We start from the raw sequence: 21,644 nt of genomic DNA on the forward strand, positions 1-21,644 counted from the left end.
ATAGCTCCCTTAATTCGCCGACAGATAGTGCTTAGCTCTGCCTTTTGTCGTTGCAGAGTTTTAAATTCCTAAAGTTGTGGTATTATTTTTGAATCACCATGTATATTAAAACCTTCAGCTGTGACGGGCTTTGATATATACCAATGGGGACAGGTGAAAATGTGTGCCCCGAGCGGGACTCGAGCCCGGGATCTCCCGAACTCGTAGGAGTTGGTAAGAATGTATTTCACGAGTAATGACTGTGTTGCGTAGGGACATTACGAATGTAGTGTGTGGACTTATAAGGTGAGAATGTGGGTCTCGCGGACGGCGCGTGCGAGATGGTCCCTGCAGTCGCACTATCCTCTGTGTCCTCGGTGGCTCAGATGGATAAGGCGTTTGCCATGTAAGCATGGAGATCCCGGGTTCGAGTCGCCATCGAGGCACACCTTTTCACCAGTGCCCGTTGCTATATATCAACGCCCGTCAGCAGCTGACGGTATTAATATATAATTCTAATTCCGTTCTAGACGGCTGCAGGTCATCAATGGTGTCTGTTATTTCGGACATGTCCGAAAGAATAGACACCATGTCCATATAAGTACACATTACAGAGCCTCCACCATCTTGAACAGTCCCTGCTGGCATGCAGGGTCCATGGAGTCATGAGGCTGTCTCCATAACCGTACACGTCAATTCGCTGGATAGAATTTGAAACGACAGTCGTATGGCCTGGCAACATTTTTTCAGCCATGAAGAGTCCAATGTCGGTTTAGACTCCAGGAATCCGGTAAAACATCGAAACTCCGACATCGCTGATGCCGGGAAAAGGTCCTGCAAGTACGGGACGAAAGAGGATTGAAGAGAATCGTCATCGTGACAGAAGTGCAACCCCTCCGCAAATTGCTGCAGATTTCAATGCTGAGCCATCAACAAGTATCGGCGTGCGAACCATTCGACGAAGCGTCATCGATATGGGCTTGGGACCCGAAGGCCCACTCGTGTACCCTTCGTGACTGCACGAGACAAAGCTTTGCGCCTCGCCTGGGCCCGTCAACACCGACAATCGACTATCGATGGCTGGAAACACGTTGCCTGGTCGAACGAGTCTCGTTTCAAATTCTATCTACCGGATGGACGTCTACGGGTATGGAGACAGCCTCATGAATCCATGGAGCCTGCAGGGGACTGTTCAAGTTGGTGGAGGCTCTGTAATGGTGTGGGGCGTGTGCAGTTGGAGTGATATGGGACCCCTGACATGTCTAGATACGAGTGTGATCACCTACATTCATTCACGTCCAAATGTGCATTACGACGGACTTGGGCAAATCCAGCGGAACAATGCGAAACCTCACACGTCCAGAATAGCTACAGAGTGGCTCCAGGAGCACTCTTGAGTTTAAACACTTCCACTGGCCATGAAACTTCCCAGACATGAACATTACTGAGCGTATATGGGAGGTCTCGCAACGTGCTGTTCAGAAGAGATCTCAACCTTTTCGTACTCTTACGGATTTATGGACAACCCTACAGGATTCGTGATGTCAGTTCGGTCCAGCACTACTCGAGTCCACGCCACGTCGTGTTCCGCCACTTCTGCGTGCTCGCGGGTCCCTACACGGTATTCAGCACGTGTACCAGTTTCTCCGGCTCTTCAGTGTATAACAAGCACTGTTAATTTTCCATAGGTAAGGAAATTCCTTGCTCATTTCAATAATATCTCTTACGAACTATTTAGAATAGAAGCTAGAGTCATTCACGTTTCGGAAGATAGTTTTGCAGTGAAAGCCTTGCAGTAAGTCTGCTCCTGCTACATTTGGCTTGTGCAGTACAGCAAAACTTGAGGGGAAAATCCGCGTTTCTATTTCGCACACGGGAAAACCCGCAGCTTACCGAGCGAGTAGCCATGTTAGAGGGCGGGGAAGGCAAAACGTGCACCTTATTGCTATTCCACACGACAGCTTCGCCGCGGTGAAGCTGCACCGTCTTCCCCCGCTGTGAAACGTCCTCTGGAACAGCCTCGTTCGGACACACTACTGCGCGGGATCCCTATTGCGAAAACGCGCCGTAAGAAGTACTGTGCAATACCGCCTTAGAAAAAGCAACACAATCCAAGTCAGGGGTGGCCGAGAAGTCTGCCTGCGGGCCGTGCCCTGCCACGAGTGCCATGGAGCACACAAACTGTGGAGGAGCCGCATTTACCAGGTGTACAAGTGTTAAGTGTTGTGGTCTTCAGTCCAGAGACTGGTTTCATGCAGCTCTCCGTGCTACTCTATCCTGTGCAAGCTTCTTCATCTCCCAGTGCATACTGCAGCCTACATCCTTCTGAATCTGCTTAGTGTACTCCTCTCTTGGTCTCCCCCTACGATTTTTACCCTCCACGCTGCCCTTCAATACTAAATTGGTGATTCCTTTTAAGCCTCAGAATATGTCCTACCAACCGATCCCTACTTCTAGTCAAGTTGTGCCACAAATTTGTGCTCTCCCCAATTCCATTTAATACCACCTCATTAGTCATGTGATCTACCCATCTAATCTTCAGCATTCTTCTGTAGCACCACATTTCGAAAGCTTCTATTCTCTTTTTGTGTGCCGGCCAGGGTGGCCGAGCGGTTCTAGGCGCTACAGTCTGGAACCGCGCGACCGCTACGGTCGCAGGTTCGAATCCTGCCTCGGGCATGGATGTGTGTGAAGTCCTTAGGTTACTTAGGTTTAAGTAGTTCTAAGTTCTTGGGGACTGATGACCTCAGAAGTTAAGTCCCATAGTGCTCAGAGCCATTTGAACCATTTTTTTTTCTTTTTGTGTAAACTATTTAACGTTCACGTTTCCTTTCCATACATGGCTACGCTCCATACAAATACTTTCAGAAAAGACTTCCCGACACTTAAACCTCTACTCGATGTTAACACATTTCTCTTCTTCAGAACGCTTTCCTTGCCATTGCCAATCTACATTTTATATCCTCTCTACTTTGACCATCATCAGTTATTTTGCTCCCCAAATAGCAAAACTCATTTACTACTTTAAGCGTCTCATTTCCTAATCTAATACTCTCAGCATCACGCGATTTAATTCGACTACATTCCATTATCCTCGTTTTGCTTTTGTTGATGTTCATCTTATATCCTCCTTTCAATACACTTTCCATTCCGTTGAACTGCTCTTCCAGGTTCTTTGTTGTATCTGACTTAATTACAATGTCATCGGCGAACCACAAAGGATTTTAATACCTACTCCATATTTTTCTTTTGTTTCCTTTGATGCTTGCTCAATATACAGGGTTATTACAACTGATTGAAGCGATTTCACACCTCTACAATAACTTTATTATTTGAGATATTTTCACACACACATTTTTCACACACATACAAAAACTCTAAAAGTTTTTTTAGGCATTCACAAATGTTCGATATGTGCCCCTTTAGTGATTCGGCAGACATCAAGCAGATAATCAAGTTCCTCCCACACTCGGCGCAGCGTGTCCCCATCAATGAGTTCGAAAGCATCGTTGATGCGAGCTCGCAGTTCTGGCACGTTTCTTGGTAGAGGAGGTGTAACACTGAATCTTTCACATAACCCCACAGAAAGAAATCGCATGGGGTTAAGTCGGGAGAGTGTGGAGGCCATGACACGAATTGCTGGTCATGATCTCCACCACGACCGATCCATCGGTTTTCCAATCTCCTGTTTAAGAAATGCCTAACATCATGATGGAAGTGCGGTGGAGCACCATCCTGTTGAAAGATGAAGTCGATGCTGTCGGTCTCCAGTTGTGGCATGAGCCAATTCTCCAGCATGTCCAGATACACGTGTCCTGTAACATTTTTTTCGCAGAAGAAAAGGGGGCCGTAAACTTTAAACCGTGAGATTGCACAAAACACGTTAACTTTTGGTGAATTGCGAATTTGCTGCACGAATGCGTGAGGATTCTCTACCGCCCAGATTCGCACATTGTGTCTGTTCACTTCACCATTAAGAAAAAATGTTGCTTCATCACTGAAAACAAGTTTCGCACTGAACGCATCCTCTTCCATGAGCTGTCGCAACCGCGCCGAAAATTCAAAGCGTTTGACTTTGTCATCGGGTGTCAGGACTTGTAGCAATTGTAAACGGTAAGGCTTCTGCTTTAGCCTTTTCCGTAAGAATTTCCAAACCGTCGGCTGTGGTACGTTTAGCTCCCTGCTTGCTTTATTCGTCGACTTCCGCGGGCTACGCGTGAAACTTGCCCGCACGCGTTCAACCGTTTCTTCGCTCACTGCAGGCCGACCCGTTGATTTCCCCTTACAGAGGCATCCAGAAGCTTTAAACTGCGCATACCATCGCCGAATGGAGTTAGCAGTTGGTGGATCTTTGTTGAACTTCGTCCTGAAGTGTCGTTGCACTGTTGTGACTGACTGACGTGAGTGCATTTCAAGCACGGCATACGCTTTCTCGGCTCCTGTCGCCATTTTGTCTCACTGCGCTCTCGAACGCTCTGGCGGCAGAAACCTGAAGTGCGGCCTCAGCCGAACAAAACTTTATGAGTTTTTCTACGTATCTGTAGTGTGTCGTGGCCATATGTCAATGAATGGAGCTACAGTGAATTTATGAAATCGCTTCAATCATTTGTAATAGCCCTGTACAGATTGAATAACATCGGGGAGAGGTCACAACCCTGTCTCACTCCTTTCCGAACCACTGCTTCCCTTTCGTGCCCCTCGACTCTTATAACTGCCATCTGGTCTCTGTACAAATTGTAAACAGCCTTTCGCTCCATGTATTTTAACCCTGCCATCTTCTGAATTTGAAAGAGAGTATTCCAGTCAACGTTGTCAAAAGCTTTCTCTAACAAGGGAAGGTCGCCAATTGTGAAATTCAGATTCGATTCATACTGTGCTTCATAAAAGCTCATGGCCAGAGGTGTAATGTGGCAAAGCACCAAGATGCACTTTCCAGCCGTTGTCGAGAAAATTGACAGCTAAAAGAAACCGTTGCGGTGAAGTACTCTCTTACGCTTAGTAATTTTCTCCAGCGTCGTGGCGCAGCGGTAAGCGCTCGGGTTCGTAATCCGAAGGTCGCCGGATCGAATCTCGCGCCATGCAACTTTTTTTTATTATTTGTTTTTTTGCAATTGAAATGTATATACACACACACACACACACACACACACACACAATCCATCGTCCACCACCAATTGTCTTCTCCGATTTTTGCCGATATGATACGATACGCGTGGTATGCATCAAACCTGACGAACGATAGAACAATTCTTCAGAATGTCAATCAGGTGTGTTTCCCAACAGATAATTTAAAAAACAATTGTTCTTGTAAAAACGCATCGTTTATCAGATGTGCTCGATGTCGTGCTGTTTTCTGCTTTCCATGTTTCTATGATAACTATCACTCTGGTTCGTGCGATACTCCAGCTACTTCTAGTAACTAATTGTTAATTATGTGAGAGTGTATACCGAACTTATCAATAAATTGTATCCACTTGCATATTATTTGTGATATTGTGTTTTATTTCAAGTTTTATTTTTCCACGACAAACGACTTTCAACAACTTATTATATGCATAATTGTTGCAACTGTCGATTTCCTCGACAACGGCTGAGAAGTGCATCTTGGTGCTTTGCCACATTACACCTCCGGCCATGAGATTTTATTATGCGCAGTATGAATTGAATCTGAATTTCACAACTGGCGGCCTCCCCTTGTAAGTCTACAAATGATAGAAATGTAGGTTTGCCTTTCCTTAATCTATTTTCTAAGATAAGTCGTCGGGTCAGTATCGCCTCACGTGTTCCAACATATCTACGAAGAAGTACGAGACCGGAATTCCCCTACAGGCGCTGTTAGCCGTCAGTGTAAGGCCCGTGGCACCGCGTCTGCCTCCTGTAACGGCTGACGACGAATGTCAACACACAGTAACCCAAGAGCCGTACAACGGTATCTGTCTCAAACCCATAAACATGTCGAGTTTCGCGCCTACGAACTACGATTTGCGGGCAGTACTGGTTTTCTGTTCATCATTTGAACTGCTGCAGAATCGCTTCGTGTGCTTGTGGAGCTTTCGACGAATATGCTCTTTGGAAAAAACAGTGTTTCGAGACGTTCAAAAAATTCAAAACTGGTGATTTTGACTTGAGAAGCAACGAGCGCGGGAAAACACCGAAAAAGTTCAAATACAGTCAATCGCAGGCCTTTTCGACGAAGATGATACTCAACAGGAATTCGCGGACCAATTGAATGTGACGCAGAAAGCGGTTTCTCTCCGGTGAAATCTGTGGGAAAGATGCAGAAAGTGGGAGAATGGGTGCGCAAACAAATAGAGAGAGCACCAGATATAAAAGAAAGTCGTTTCTCTACCGAATAGTGGCAGGTGATGAAAAATGGATATATTTTGAGACTCCTAAGCGTCGTAAATCAGTGGTGAATCCAAGCAAACCATCGACATCCACTGCGAGGTCAAATCGCTTTGGAAAGAAGACAATGCTTTGTGTTTGGTGGGGCCAGAAGTGTGAGATCTGTTATGAGCTGCTAAAACGTGGTTACACCTTTAACACTGATCGCTACCAACAGAAAATGATAGATTTAAATGGGGCATTACGTGGAAAACGACGGGAATATGGAAAAAGGCAACACAATGTCATATCGCTCCATGATACCGCCCCATCACACACAGCAAAACGAGCCATGGAAAACGATCGAGGCGTCCAGTTGGGAAATACCAGGACATGCGGCTTATTCTGCAGACTTGGCTCCGTCCGATTATCACGCATTTGCATCATTGGGACACGCTCTAGCTGTACAACGCATCAATTCCTATGAAAATGTACGAAAATGGCTCGCTGACTTGTTCGCTTCAAAACAACTGTTTTTCTGGCGCGGTATTCATAGCCTGCCGGAGAGATGGGAGAAATTTCTAAGTGGCAATGGAGATTATTTTGACTAAAATACTGTTTATTATTTTCAAACAAGAGACGTGTAATTAATGCAGCCACATTTCGGTTTCATGCTTCTACGCCTGGCAAATTGCAGTGCTGCCGCGCTGCCCAAGACTTGGTCTTATATTTCATATTTTCCAACAACACACACAAAAAAACATGACATATTTTCCTGTATTTATTTTTGGTGCAAAGAAGACATACTCTTCATATGGTACAAAATGTCGGCATACGAACGGACTCAGACAATTTTGCGGATTGTCGCACCCAAGGTGCCTCGTTATAGCGCTTTTTTAATTTCATAATAGGGAAAACGTCTTACACACACATGTTGATCAAAATACTTTAGAATTTCTCCAATCTCATTATGGAGACGTGGGTACTCCACGTGAGGAAAGCAACGTCGACGTCTTGGACAGTTTTAACGTTGCAGGGATTTGTCTTTGAAACGAGACTTAGCTTGCAGATGAGTAAATCACATCTGCAGATGGTCAGGGGCGCTTTCCACTGAAAAGGCAAACGGTCTCGGAAACAGAAGTAAGGTTAGGAGTTCATCCAAACTAGTAACAAACTATAAACGGTTGCCAAGAATAATGCTTGTGAGTTCAGCAATTTTCTGTTCGTACCACCAATTTCTCCAAGTACTCCAACTTCTTGATGTAGAAGACAATGAATCCCGTCTGTAGCGCGTTGTAACTTATGCCTCTTTCATTGTCAGCTAAATCTTTGAATTTTTTGTATGGTATTGCAATGTCATTTCACAGCAAATGTTACGTATCTATCTCTTCTTCGACTGCACAATAAATACTGAAAATTCTGATCCTCTCTCCGATCTTTCCCATTCATTTTTAACGGCTTCTTGTACAAACAGCCACTGCACGTGTGATCGTCGTCCATACTACGAACAAACAGCGGAATGTAAACTGCAGTTGTAGACTTTTGACGATGTTGACGATATTGACCGGGATACTCTCAAATTCTGAAGATAGCAGTGGAAAATTATGGGGAGCAGAAGGCTATTTACAGATTGTACAGGAAGCAGACAGCAGTTAATGGCTCTGAGCACTATGGGACTCAACTGCTGCGGTCATAAGTCCCCTAAAACTTAGAACTAATTAAACCTAACTAACCTAAGGACATCACACACATCCATGCCCGAGGCAGGACTCGAACCTGCGACCGTAGCGGTCGCGCGGTTCCAGACTGTAGCGCCTAGAACCGCTCGGCCACTCCGGCCGGCAGACAGCAGTTAGAAGAGTCAAACGGCATGACAGGGGAACCAGTGGTTCAGAATGGAGTGAGACGCTACGACTGACGTTATGCAATCTGTACACTGGGCGAGCAGTAAAGGAAGAAAAGAAAAATTTGCAATAAGAATTAAAGTGCAGAGAGTAGGAATAAAAAGTTTCGGGTTTTGGCAATGGTATTGTAAGCCTATCAGAGCCGCCAATGGAGTTGGAAGAGCAGCTGAACGGAACGGGCAGTGTGTTGAAAGATGAATATAAGATAAACATCAGCAGAAGCAAACCAAGGTTAATGGAATGCAGTCGAATTCAGTCCGGTGGAACTGGGGGAATTAGATTAGGAAACGAGACACTTAGATGAGTTTTGCTATTTGGGCAGCAAAATAAATGATGGCCACATTACGGATACACAAAACGTAGACGGGCAATGGCAAGGAATGCGTTTCTGAAGAAAAATTTGTTACTATCGAATACAGAATTAAACAATGGGAGGCTTTTCTGAAAGTGTAGCGATGTATGGGAATGAAAGATGGACAATAAACAGTGTAGACAAGAAGGGAACAGAAGCTCCTGAAATGGTGTGCTGCAGAAGAATGCTGATGGCTGAATGGGTAGATCACGTGACTCGTGAGGTGGTGCTGAATAGAATTTTGGAGAAAACTCGTGGCACAAACTGACTAGAAGAAGGGATCAGCTGATAGGACATTCTGAGACAACACAGGATGGCCTGTTTAGTATCTACGAATAAAAATCATGGAGCGAGGCCGAGAGATGAATGCAGTAAGCAGATCCAGAAGGAGACAGGTTGTAGCAGTTATTTGGAGGTGGAGGGGCTTGCGCAGGATGGATCAGAATAGACAGCTGCATCAAGCCAGACTGTGGACTGACGACCACAGCGACAAGATATCAAATTTCTGAAATTTCTGCTTACCACAAAGGACTAAAATCATGCAGTAACATTTCTCATACAAATCATATTTTCAAATGTTGTAATCTTTTAGAAATGGATTAAGAGACGATCATTACGATTCAAATTTTGGTAGCAAAGTGGCTTACTGGTGAAGGAAAATTGTGGATACAGTCCTGAACCTCACGCCACAATGGATTAACAGCAGTAACTTTTTGATCAGAAGAAAAGTCTCAAACTTTCGCAGTTTTTAGTCCGAATTCTTGGTAGTAAAATAGTAACTTGAAGCATCAATTCTGCTGAAATTACACTTTGCTGAAACAATTAGGTCTTCAAATGAACAATATGAGAACTTGCCTGGAAAGATAAAATTTGAATACAATTTTGAGTTGGTTCAAATGGCTCTAAGTACTACGAGACTTGACATCTGAAGTCATCAGTCCCCTAGACTTAGAACTACTTAAACCTAACTAACCTAAGGACATCACAAACATCCATGCCCTTGGCAGGATTCGAACCTGCGACCGCAGCAGCTGTGTGGTTCCAGACCGAAGTGCCTAGAACTGCTCGGCCACCGCGGCCGGCCAATTCTGAAGGGTCGATTACGTTTTCTTTGTGTGAAATGGTTCAAGGCGGTTCAAAATATACAGATAAAACTCCCAAGTTTACGTTTTCGTTGAGGGCATACTGAATTTATAGGCGAGTTCATCATTGCTTTCCACCTATACTCTGTTCATCATAGGAATAAACCTGATGTACACAATACGCCATGTATTCTTCCGCATTTGCTTCAATCTCACTGGATTTCGTTTCACGTGGAGCGGAAGCCACGATGTGACCAGTATAGTCAAGTACGACCATAAGGATACGTTTTATGCTGTGTGACACGCACACAGAGTCAGCGACAATGCGGGACATCAACCTTACCGGCTCATTAAACTTGGGCAGCAGTGGCCAACCAGCCGTCCGTCTAACCCACAATGATGCGACCAGTTGCAGTTCAGACGTAGAAAGAGACGAACGAAAAACAACATGGCTTCAAAAAAATGGTTCAAATGGCTGTGAGCACTGTGGGACTTAACATCTATGGTCATCAGTCCCCTAGAACTTAGAACTACTTAAACCTAACTAACCTGAGGACATCACACAACACCCACTCATGACGAGGCAGAGAAAATTCCTGACCCTGCCGGGAATCGAACCCGGGAACCCGGGCGTGGGAAGCGAGAACGTTACCGCACGACCACGAGCTGCGAAGAACATGGCTTCCAATGTCATTAATTTTTAAAGAGAATGAAGTAATAATCGTAGAAAATTCCAGCACTACCACGTGCTACTTAGGTGACCAGACGGAAAGCATACAATGTACTCGTTCTCACCTGACACAGTATTCTGATTGCAAACAAGAGTGATCTAGGCACTTCCGTCCGGAACCGCGCGACCACTACGGTCGCAGGTTCGAATCCTGCCTCGGCCATGGATGTGTGTGATGTCCTTAGGTTAGTTAGGTTTAAGTAGTTCTAAGTTCTAGGGGACTGATGACCACAGATGTTAAGTCCCATTTGCTCAGAGCCATTTGAACCACTTTTGCAAACAAGACCGAAATTTTTCTGAGCGAGCTGTGTGTAATGCAAAAGCGTACTGCAGGGATTTCACCGTACTGTTGAATTCTGAAGCCGGGTATTAATTACAGTCAGTCGTCTGGTGATCTCTTAGCTCCTTCCTTATACGAATCCGAGAAATACATTCCAGTCCTGGAAGTGTCACCTGCTACGTCGATAACCAGCCTATCGACAACGGAACCACGAAGCCAACCAGGCGAAGCATGTTCCCTTCTTCCTTCTTTTATGACGAGCCCTTCTACATCCCGCCAGCGTTCGGCAGTGGCGCGTGGAAAAGCTCCGGGCTTTAGTTCCAGTACGTCTGGCAGCTTAACAGTCTTGTTATTTCTCAGGCGAAATCCCTTAAATTGGCTCCAGATCAGTTCTGTTGATCAGATCTGTTGGGTTCATATAAATTAAATATTTTATTGTCCAAGCAATGGCATCGACATACTATTTTTTTCAATTCTGATGATTCAGATAAATTATCCAACAGGATGAGAAAGAGAATTTATTCCTTCAATAATAATCAAATCCAGATTACTATTAAAGATCGGAGCTGCACCTTTCCATCTCTGATTTCCAGAAGTCATGGGTGCTTCAAGCTGCAATAACTGCTTAACATTAGCAAATCAAAAAATGGAGCATTTGTATGATTTGCTCGATGCTGTGAAAATGGTTGTTTTTCATGTTTCTACAATACTTATCTACCTCTGAGGTACAAAACGATGGACATGGTCCAAATAGAGAGGATCTGGCTTTTTTTATTTTTGCCCTAAAAATTAAATTGTTAAGTTTTCTTAATTTAAGCAACTTTTACGAACACTCTTTCATACAACATCGATAATTAAGAATTTGTATTTGAAATGAATACTGGAATTTCGCGTTCAATATGTAATTAAAAACAAGAAGACGCGAATTATTCATACAAAATGATGAAGACTTTTATAATTACGATTTGTAGGTATTTCAAACTGAACGAGAAAAAAAGTGACAGTGGGGAGATTTGAACTAGCGAACATCAACTGTATTTGGTTTTCCATTATGCTACTGACTCCGCTACACGTGCAAGCTTGGTTTGTGTACCAATTGCATTGCATACAGTGGCTGGCAAAACTTCAAAGCAGATTATCTCTGTAAATTTATGAAAAACATTAAGAACAGCGTATTTCTCGGCACTTTGTAACCGTATTCCATACGCGAGTTTCACTACGGAACAGAAAGCAGCCTCAGCTATTTTCTAACTGCGCATTAACAGCGCGACAATCACAGCACAACGCTGCAGAGGCTGTAAACTGTACATGATTTTTGAAATGAAAACTACGTAGCTGAAGCGTGATTAAGAAAAAAAAACGTTGATCGCTGTTAATACATTTGAATACCTTAAAGTTTCATTTATCGTAACTTAGTAATAATATATCTCATACATAAGTAGGACCTACTTCCAAGACCGTAACAACACCAGTGTACGCGTGCTATGGTTTCTGACCAATCATCGCGTCTGTGATTGTTTACATCAGGTTTATTCTTACGATGAACGGATTATAGCAGTGTCATCTCCGGGGAGAGCATAAGGGAACAATTGACAGGAACGGGGGAAAGAAATACAGTAGAAGAAGAATGGGTAGCTTTGAGGGATGAAGTAGTGAAGGCAGCAGAGGATCAAGTAGGTAAAAAGACGAGGGCTAGTAGAAATCCTTGGGTAACAGAAGAAATATTGAATTTAATTGAGGAAACGAGAAAATATAAAAATGCAGTAAATGAAGCAGGCAAAAAGGAATACAAACGTCTCAAAAATGAGATCGACAGGAAGTGCAAAATAGCTAAGCAGGGATGGCTAGTGGACAAATGTAAGGATGTAGAGGCTTCTCTCACTAGGGGTAAGATAGATACTGCCTACAGGAAAATTAAAGAGACCTTTGGAGATAAGAGAACCACTTGTATGAATATCAAGAGCTCAGATGGAAACGCAGTTCTAAGCAAAGAAGGGAAAGCAAAAAGGTGGAAGTATATAGAGGGTCTATACAAGGGTGATGTACTTGAGGACAATATTATGGAAATGGAAGAGGATGTAGATGAAGATGAAATGGGAGATACGATACTGTGTGAAGAGTTTGACAGAGCACTGAAAGACCTGAGTCGAAACAAGGCCCCCGGAGTAGACAACATTCCATTGGAACTACTGACGGCCTTGGGAGAGCCAGTCCTGACAAAACTCTACCATCTGGTGAACAAGATGTATGAAACAGGCGAAATATCCTCAGACTTCAAGAAGAATATAATAATTCCAATCCCAAAGGAAGCAGGTGTTCACAGATGTGAAAATTACCGAACAATCAGTTTAATAAGCCACAGCTGCAAAATGCTAACACGAATTCTTTACAGACGAATGGAAAAACTTGTAGAAGCTGACCTCGGGGATGATCAGTTTGGATTCCGTAGAAATGTTGGAACACGTGAGGCAATACTGACCTTACGACTTATCTTAGAAGAAAGATTAAGGAAAGGCAAACCTACGTTTCTAGCATTTGTAGACTTAGAGAAAGCTTTCGACAAGGTTGACTGGAATACTCTCTTTCAAATTCTAAAGGTGGCAGGGGTAAAATACAGGGAGCGAAAGGCTATTTACAATTTGTACAGAAACCAGATGGCAGTTATAAGAGTCGAGGGACATGAAAGGGAAGCAGTGGTTGGGAAGGGAGTGAGACAGGGTTGTAACCTATCCCCGATGTTATTCTATCTGTATATTGAGCAAGCAGTAAAGGAAACAAAAGAAAAATTCGGAGTAGGTATTAAAATCCATGGAGAAGAAATAAAAACTTTGAGGTTCGCCGATGACATTGTAATTCTGTCAGAGACAGCAAAGGACTTGGAAGAGCAGTTGAACGGAATGGATGGTGTCTTGAAGGGAGGATATAAGATGAACATCAACAAAAGCAAAAAGAGGATAATGGAATGTAGTCGAATTAAGTCGGGTGATGTTGAGGGTATTAGATTAGGAAATGAGACACTTAAAGTAGTAAAGGAGTTTTGCTATTTGGGGAGCAAAATAACTGATGACGGTCGAAGTAGAGAGGATATAAAATGTAGACTGGCAATGACAAGGAAAGCGTTTCTGAAGAAGATAAATTTGTTAACATCGAGTATAAGCTGTCCGGAAGTTCTTTCTGAAAGTATTTGTATGGAGTGTAGCCATGTATGGAAGTGAAACATGGACGGTTAATAGTTTGGACAAGAAGAGAATAGAAGCTTTCGAAATGAGGTGCTACAGAAGAATGCTGAAGATTAAATGGGTAGACCACATAACTAATGAGGAAGTATTGAATAGGATTGGGGAGAAGTTTGTGGCACAACTTGACCAGAAGAAGGGATCGGTTGGTAGGACATGTTCTGAGGCATCAAGGGATCACCAATTTAGTATTGGAGGACAGTGTGGAGGGTAAAAAACGTAGGGGGAGACCAAGAGATGAATACACTAAGCAGATTCGGAAGGATGTAGGTTGCAGTAGGTACTGGCAGATGAAGAAGCTTGCACAGGATAGAGTAGCATGGAGAGCTGCATCAAACCAGTCTCAGGACTGAAGTCCACAACAACAACAACATCTCCGAACACAAAGCTTCGAAGTAGTCAATTACATGGGAAAGTTTACTCGATAATTTCACATCTCTAGTGAAAAAACGATCGCGGAGATTTGATATTGTGTTCAGAAACGGATTTTCTTTCAAATGACGGCTAATAAAAGTACGCATCAGCTTGTGAAAGCCATTTGCCAAAGGAGTTTTGATAATCACAAACAGGCATGGTTTTGTATAAATGAACTTTGCGTATCATACTTGTGGTTGGTAGCTGTATTTTGAGTAATAACTACTATACCCCAGTTTCTCGATGTTAGTTTTCGACAATGTAGCGATAAGAAGAGGGTTTCACTGCGGTATCATATCCACTACAGCTAACTAAAACATCATTCAGAAGTCCCATTAGTAACATACTCGTTGCTACTGCAATGAAAAATGGCACGTTTCGTCATAATATTAGCATTAGAAAGTGCAGCCCGAGTATTCATTACACGTCCGCCCCGATAGCTGAATGGTCACCGTGACGGACTGCCGTCCTGAGTGGCCCCGGTTCGATTGCCGGCTGGGACGGGGATTCTGTCCGCTCAGGGACTGGGCGTTGTGTTGTCTTCGTCATCATTTCATCCCCATCTGGCGCGCAGGTCGGCCAATGTGGTGTCGAATGTAATAAGACCTGCACCAAGGCGGCCGGAACTCTTGTGTGGCTGCACCGATGCCTCTTCGTGCAAAGCAGACCACTTATAAAACACTAATACGACCTATTCTTGAGTACTGCTCGAGCGTTTGGGATTCCTATCAGGTCGGATTGAGGGACGACATAGAAGCAAGCAATTCAGAGGCGGGCTGCTAGATTTGTTACTGGTAGGTTTGATCATCACGCGAGTGTTACGGAAGTGCTTCAGGAACTCGGGTGGGAGTCTCTGGAAGAAAGGAGGCGTTCTTTTCGTGAATCGCTACTGAGGAAATTTAGAGAACCAGCATTTGAGGCTGACTGCAGTACAACTTATATTTCGCGGAAAGATCACAAAGATGAGAGAGATTAGGGCTCGTGCAGAGGCATATAGGCAGTCATTTTTCCCTCGTTCTGTTTGGGAATGGAAGAGGGAGAGAAGATGGTAGTTGCGGTATGAGGTAGCCTCCGTGACGCACCGTATGGTGCATTGCGAAGTATGTATGTAGATGTAGAAAGGTTGCGTGCATCTTGTGCATACGGAAAGTTACACTACGGACGATTGGTGCCCAATGCTGAAACATACTAAACTTGCCGATTCCGACTGCCTCGATCCATGATGTCATCAAAACGAACATAAAACACTCTCCGAAATCCAACACGCGAAAAAATACGCGCCATTGGAAGAATTATCGTTATTATGCAGGCCCCCACAACCTCACGAGTGGTCGACTGTGAAGAGCGGACAAATTGAACAGCTGGCCGGCGGCCATTAGAGTGGTAAACTGACGCGCGGATTTCGAATGTTTATACATCGCTTTTGGTTATAAAATGCCTTCCCTAGAGTTAGGTCACAAACATAATGCCTCATTTATATACGTTACTACAATATAGTTTTTAATTTATGAACAAACAGCAACTAGTCACTGTTTATGAATTTATGTTACGTAGTACATGGAATCTGCCGTAGCTAAAAGTTATGCACTGGACCCCTAGCATTTTTCGTAGTTCATTTACGATAGATGTACGCAAAATGCATCAAAATACTCGAAGATTTGCCCACTATGTTAATAGATATTTTCTGACTCTACCTTGCTTTAGCTTTTATGACGAAAAGTGCGTTATATATGGCGTAGTGCTTTGGCAACTCACGACCAAATTATCAAGTTTCAACCTAACCTAGACCATGAAAACACTACCGATCAGCCAGCTACAACAAACAAGACTTCAGGCAGGCATCCAGTATCGCATTAGTCACAATATTTACTTTCGAAGATGTACACTTCAGTTTATATGTGTGGTTTTTTCATATAATAAATAAAACTCAACAACTGTTCCATAGAGAGAAGTTGTGAAATCAGATTACAATTACACACATTCAGTTGCATTTTACAACGATAAAAAGCCTGCTAACTCAAATTTCGTGTTGCTTGAAACTCAACTTTCATAGTTAAAATAAAATGTGGTTCACAAAGAAAAATTTATCTTCTGCTGTATATGGTCTGGAAAACGAAAGATGGATGGAACAGCATCATCTTTCAGCTTCCTGCGATTTACGTAATTTTCAAGGAAACAACTTTCTTCAAAATGATCGGAACATATAAAATGGTATTCTGTCGGTCGGAAATCTTGCCGCTGGCGTGAGTGGCCGTGCGGTTCTAGGCGCTACAGTCTGGAGCCGAGCGACCGCTACGGTCGCAGGTTCCTGACACGGGCATGGATGTGTGTGATGTCCTTAGGTTAGTTAGGTTTAATTAGTTCTAGGTTCTAGGCGACTGATGACCTCAGATGTTAAGTCGCATAGTGCTCAGAGCCATTTGGAAATCTTGCCTCCTGACAGCGTGTAACCATTTTTGTAACAGCTGTGGTTTTGAGAAAGGAAACCTGCAAATATATGCACAGACATTATCCTAATACCGTTACAAAAACATTTACTAAGCAAGTGCACTGACATACAAAACAAAATATCCACATACCTGTGAAATGTAATATTCGTTCCTTTCTCGAATTTATTTGTACAATTAATCGCTGCACAACTCTTCACCATTGTACTTCTTTTGATTGGAACGTACAGACAGTAGAATTACGAGTAACAAATACTGTATGTACGCCCCAACAAATATACAACGTTGAATCAGGGTCTTCATAAGCAACAGTACTACACAACACATCAGACTACAACCACTATAATGGCGTCCAGCCGAAGGTTCAAATTGTCCCGCGACTGCAGCGCCATCAGTGAGTCTAGTTATTTTTTACAAGGTCTTTGTTATTATGACGGACCATTTTTTGGCTCCGCAAACTGACAACCATGCTGTCACCCGTCAACCTTACCTACACCTCGGGCTAAGCAACACATTGCTCTGCCACCGCAGCCTACGTTAAAAAAATAACACAGCACTCAGGTGAGCAGGGCTGTTTTGTGTTGTGTCCGACTGCACTCGTATGACGTCACACAGCACACCAGTGTTCGACCTACGCCAGTGTAGACAGCTGCGTGTAACGGGAATATGATTGTTTGCAGAACCCCACGAATAGGAAGTGAAATATCCGTCGGAAATCTGAAGCAACTTCTTTAACTGACCAATTCGTAATTGATTTATGATCAAATGGGTTACAAACCAGATAGCGAAATTTTTACGAACCTTTTTTTTTTCTTTTCCTTTTTTCAACAGAGGCATGAACGTACCGGACGGTTATAATAAAATGCAGCTACTCACGAAGGTAATTATCGTGTTGCATCGTTACTTGGTAGATACGCTAATTTGTTAAGGCTGGGTTACAATTACAAATTCTACCGTTTTGGTACCCAAAACTACTTTTCGTAACGATGTGCAGTTTAACTGACTAACGACATTTCTGAACTCTTCCAAACGGGTCATTTTCAGTACTTTTTGTCTCGCTAAAGTGTCGGGAAATAATATCAGTGGCTGCGCATACTTCCAAAAGAGTGACCTGCCATCAATTACGTTAAGGCTTCTGCCACATTTAGTACGTGGTTAAACGAAATAAAGTTTGCTATAGGTTTCTGTCAAACATAATTAGCAAATGCCTCCACAAATGTTGTAATTCTGATATGATTCTGTCGTTTGGTGGAAAACTAATAACGGAGAACTCTACCACGATTCATACAATTATTTCACTGGAAATTACACATTAAATCTAAATCCTTCCGTCGTTATAGGCTGCACATATAAATTTACACTGTACATTAATCAGGTTCGAATCCTGCCTCGGGCATGGATGTGTGTGATGTCCTTAGGTTAGTTAGGTTTAAGTAGTTCTAAGTTCTAGGGGACTGATGACCTGAGATGTCAAGTCCCATAGTGCTCAGAGCCATTTGAACCATTTTTTGACTAACGCGCAAGCATGATTGCAACAACTTTGCTGCACAACTAACTGCGTGGAACTCCACGCGTCTGAAAAAGATCTTTGTCGCGCTCAATTGTCGACACACCACGCTCTCCTATACGCAAATTTTAACATGAGAACAACCACACAAATCTCTGCAGCGTTGTACAGAACAAAGAAAGTGTGGGGTCTGATCGCTTCCCCTTCATCAGCAAATCACAGAAGTGGAAACGTCACAGAACGACAAAAAGAAAATACGAAAGGTTTTATTTTACGAAGCACGAACATTATGTTAATTTTTCAAGAATTGGCCAAGTACTAACCAAATCTTCGCCTCCATCTAACCAAAATGTTGGGAAACGCAACAAGCCGTTCGTTAACCACAACCTAATTTCCAGAAAATTGTAAAAATATTGAAATAAACGCATGCGCTGTGTATCATCGCCAGAACCATGTTGGCATGACGCCACGTGTTCCTGATTCTCGAAGGGATTACAAGATTCGGGTCGCCCACGCACGAAACAGCCTAAGACGCCTGGTTACTTTTACAAGTTGAGTTAAACGTGTATATTTTACGTTAAGTATGTAAGCGAGGAAAAATTTAGTAACGGTTTGAAATTATTCTTTGTGTGTGTTCGAAAACGCTTAGTATTTTCATTATGAAACACTAGATAAATATGATAGCCTTATATCAACCGTGGTACAAGTTCATTACCTCCACTTTTCTGCCTATAATGCTTCTGACATTAATGATCCAAACAAACAGAAAGTAAGGTTCATCTCTAGCAAGAAGCCATATGCTTGAATATTTCTGGTATCTCAACTGCAGATTTTTCAGCGCTCATTTTACTTTAGGACTCTCGAACAAAAATGGGACTTGTACCACTATTGAAATAAGCCCTTCACATAGTCTTCGTTTGTTTTTAAATAAATCTTCTGCTACGAGTTGCTATTTTCTTCATTTACTTTTCACACGTCTCGGAAAATGATCGCCATTGTCAAGTGGCATCACGCACAAAAAACACACTTGAAAACAGGAACCATTTCCTGAAACCCGTCGTGTGAAAAGTAAATAAAGAAAATCGTGACTGGCCGCAGAAGTTTTATTTATAAAGAAATCTATTGCTTTCACAGTCACAGGCTTTCAAAAGCCACTTATAATGGATCAGATCAGACAGTCTTTGTTAATCTGCGCTCCGGTTTAAACAGAAGCAAGTTTTTCCCGAGTCTAAATGTTTATGACGTCATCTCTCCTGACGTGTGTGCCGTACAATGATATTATTTTGCCGATACTTTCAGTGCTGGGTGTGCATACTGCCCGCATACTGGTTTGCGAATAGTCAGTTCCAACGAAGTAATCAATTAAAACTTCTTGTCTGATGCCGAAGCTGACTGCACTAACAGCAAAACTGTGAGTGTGTGTGTGTGGGGGGGGGGGGGGGGGAGAAGAAGAAATATCTCTTTTGAGTACATTATGGGATTGACAGTGATCAATATATTACAAATATTTACTATTAAAAACAGTCTTGATCACAATTTGTTTAGTACGGCGACCGGTTTCGACCACTGCTATGATTATCTTCAGACCAATTAGTATAAGTAACTAGTGACTCTCTAGCAGAAGGAGGTTCTTACTCACTGGTCTGAAGATGACCACAGTAGTGGTCGAAACTGGTCACCGTACTAAATAAATTGTGATCAAGACTGTTTTTAATAGTAAATAGAAACATCTGTAGTGTTCGGAACGTTGAGAGTTTATTGCAAGTCGCGCTCATTTTCAAAGGTGAGTAATGTCCGGGTATTTCAGCCGAGTTCCGTTGCCTCGAGACACGTTAAGTTCCCAGTTGTAATAATTTCCTTAACCCATAACATAGGAGTATACCTCTTAACGAGTAGTTTATGACAGCAGTTTGAAGGCTTAAATTCGGTCAAATTACGTGAAATATTGAAAATTAAATTTCTGTTAGCCATACAACTGTCTCTGGTTGGCCCGCATCTCGTGGTCGTGTGGTAGCGTTCTCGCTTCCCACGCCCGGGTTCCCGGGTTCGAATCCCGGCGGGGTCAGGGATTTTCTCTGCCTCGTGATGGCTGGGTGTTGTGTGCTGTCCTTAGGTTAGTTAGGTTTAAGTAGTTCTAAGTTCTAGGGGACTTATGACCACAGCAGTTGAGTCCCATAGTGCTCAGAGCCATTTGATTTTTTTGTCTCTGGTTGCTGGCTGGCGGTTCAGTAATACGGATAACCACGACTGGTATTATCAGAGGCAGAAAACTCACTTATTCCAAAGTGCTGAATTTTGTGGTTTTCACGAACTTGCGTCCAACGAACGTATGGTTTTTCGATGCAGTGACATAATGAAGTATGCGTGGTTTTCATTGTAAACATCTGTAGTACGTGAATTCTGCAGGAATCGACAATGGCACATCGGAACACTACCCCACTGAATGTGGCGCTATTTTCCGTTCGTTCCACGATATTCTCCCTCAAGTTTTCGGCGGTTAAATGACTAGCACGACGATAAATAACATGTAATAAATTATTAAGTACTCGATACGGTAACTTAACACACTATTCGCTATTTGTTCATAGCGGCCTTGGTTCAAATGGCTCTGAGCACTATCGGACTTAACAGCTGAGGTCATCAGTCCCCTAGAACTTAGAACCACTTAAGCCTAACCTAAGGACATCACACGCGCCCATACCCGAGGCAGGATTCGAACCTGCGGCCGTAACGGTCGCGCGGTTCCAGACTGAAGCGTGTAGAACCGTTCGGTCAACATGGCCAGCAGTAGCGGCCTTATTTTAAGTAAGAATGCATTAGAGAGGAGCAGTTCCTTGACGTTGCTCTGTTACGCGACTATAGCACACGAAAGCGTGCAGAACAACACCAGCAGCTTCCAGAAATTCCAATAGAGGTCAGCTGACCGCCTTACCTTCCCGTGGTATTCCCGCTCCGAGAAGACACGTAGAAGCTCCGAGAAGACACTGCTACGTTACGCGCTGGTAGCCGCCTACCTCTTCAGTCGGAACTGCGCAGCACAAATAGCAGGGGCGCGCGGCTGCTCCCCCCCCCCCCCAGCCCCGCTGACGTCACGCGGCGGCGTTGCCAGCTCGATGCACGGCAGGAGAGGGAGTGGCTGCGGCAGAGCGAGCGAGGCGTCTACGTCGGTGTCAGCACTGCCGCACCTCCTGCCTCCTTCCACGTCACAGTCTGTTTCTCTCGTACTGCGCTTTATAGCTGGCAACACGCACACTATTTACATGGGGCTCCCAGAACAGTATTTCGCAAAATGATTTCCCAATACCGCTCGTGGTGGTTCAAAATCGATTCCGGAAATTCGTTTCTAATTGCCGGTTTTCCAGTGCCGAAATCAATTTCCGCTCCCATGT

At 43.5% G+C, this 21,644-nt stretch overlaps 1 long non-coding RNA gene across 1 annotated transcript in view; it reads right to left on the minus strand.

Moving 5' to 3' along the window:
* Nucleotides 1-21,277, minus strand: part of LOC126108769 (uncharacterized) — an 83,051-nt gene extending 61,774 nt beyond the window's left edge. The window contains exon 1 of the long non-coding RNA XR_007523627.1: nt 21,188-21,277. This is a non-coding gene — a long non-coding RNA (uncharacterized LOC126108769). The remainder of the gene's footprint in view (nt 1-21,187) is intronic.
* Nucleotides 21,278-21,644: the final 367 nt, after the last annotated feature.

Source organism: Schistocerca cancellata, chromosome 11 (genome assembly GCF_023864275.1).
Source record: "Schistocerca cancellata isolate TAMUIC-IGC-003103 chromosome 11, iqSchCanc2.1, whole genome shotgun sequence".
In the NCBI taxonomy this organism is placed as follows: domain Eukaryota; kingdom Metazoa; phylum Arthropoda; class Insecta; order Orthoptera; family Acrididae; genus Schistocerca; species Schistocerca cancellata.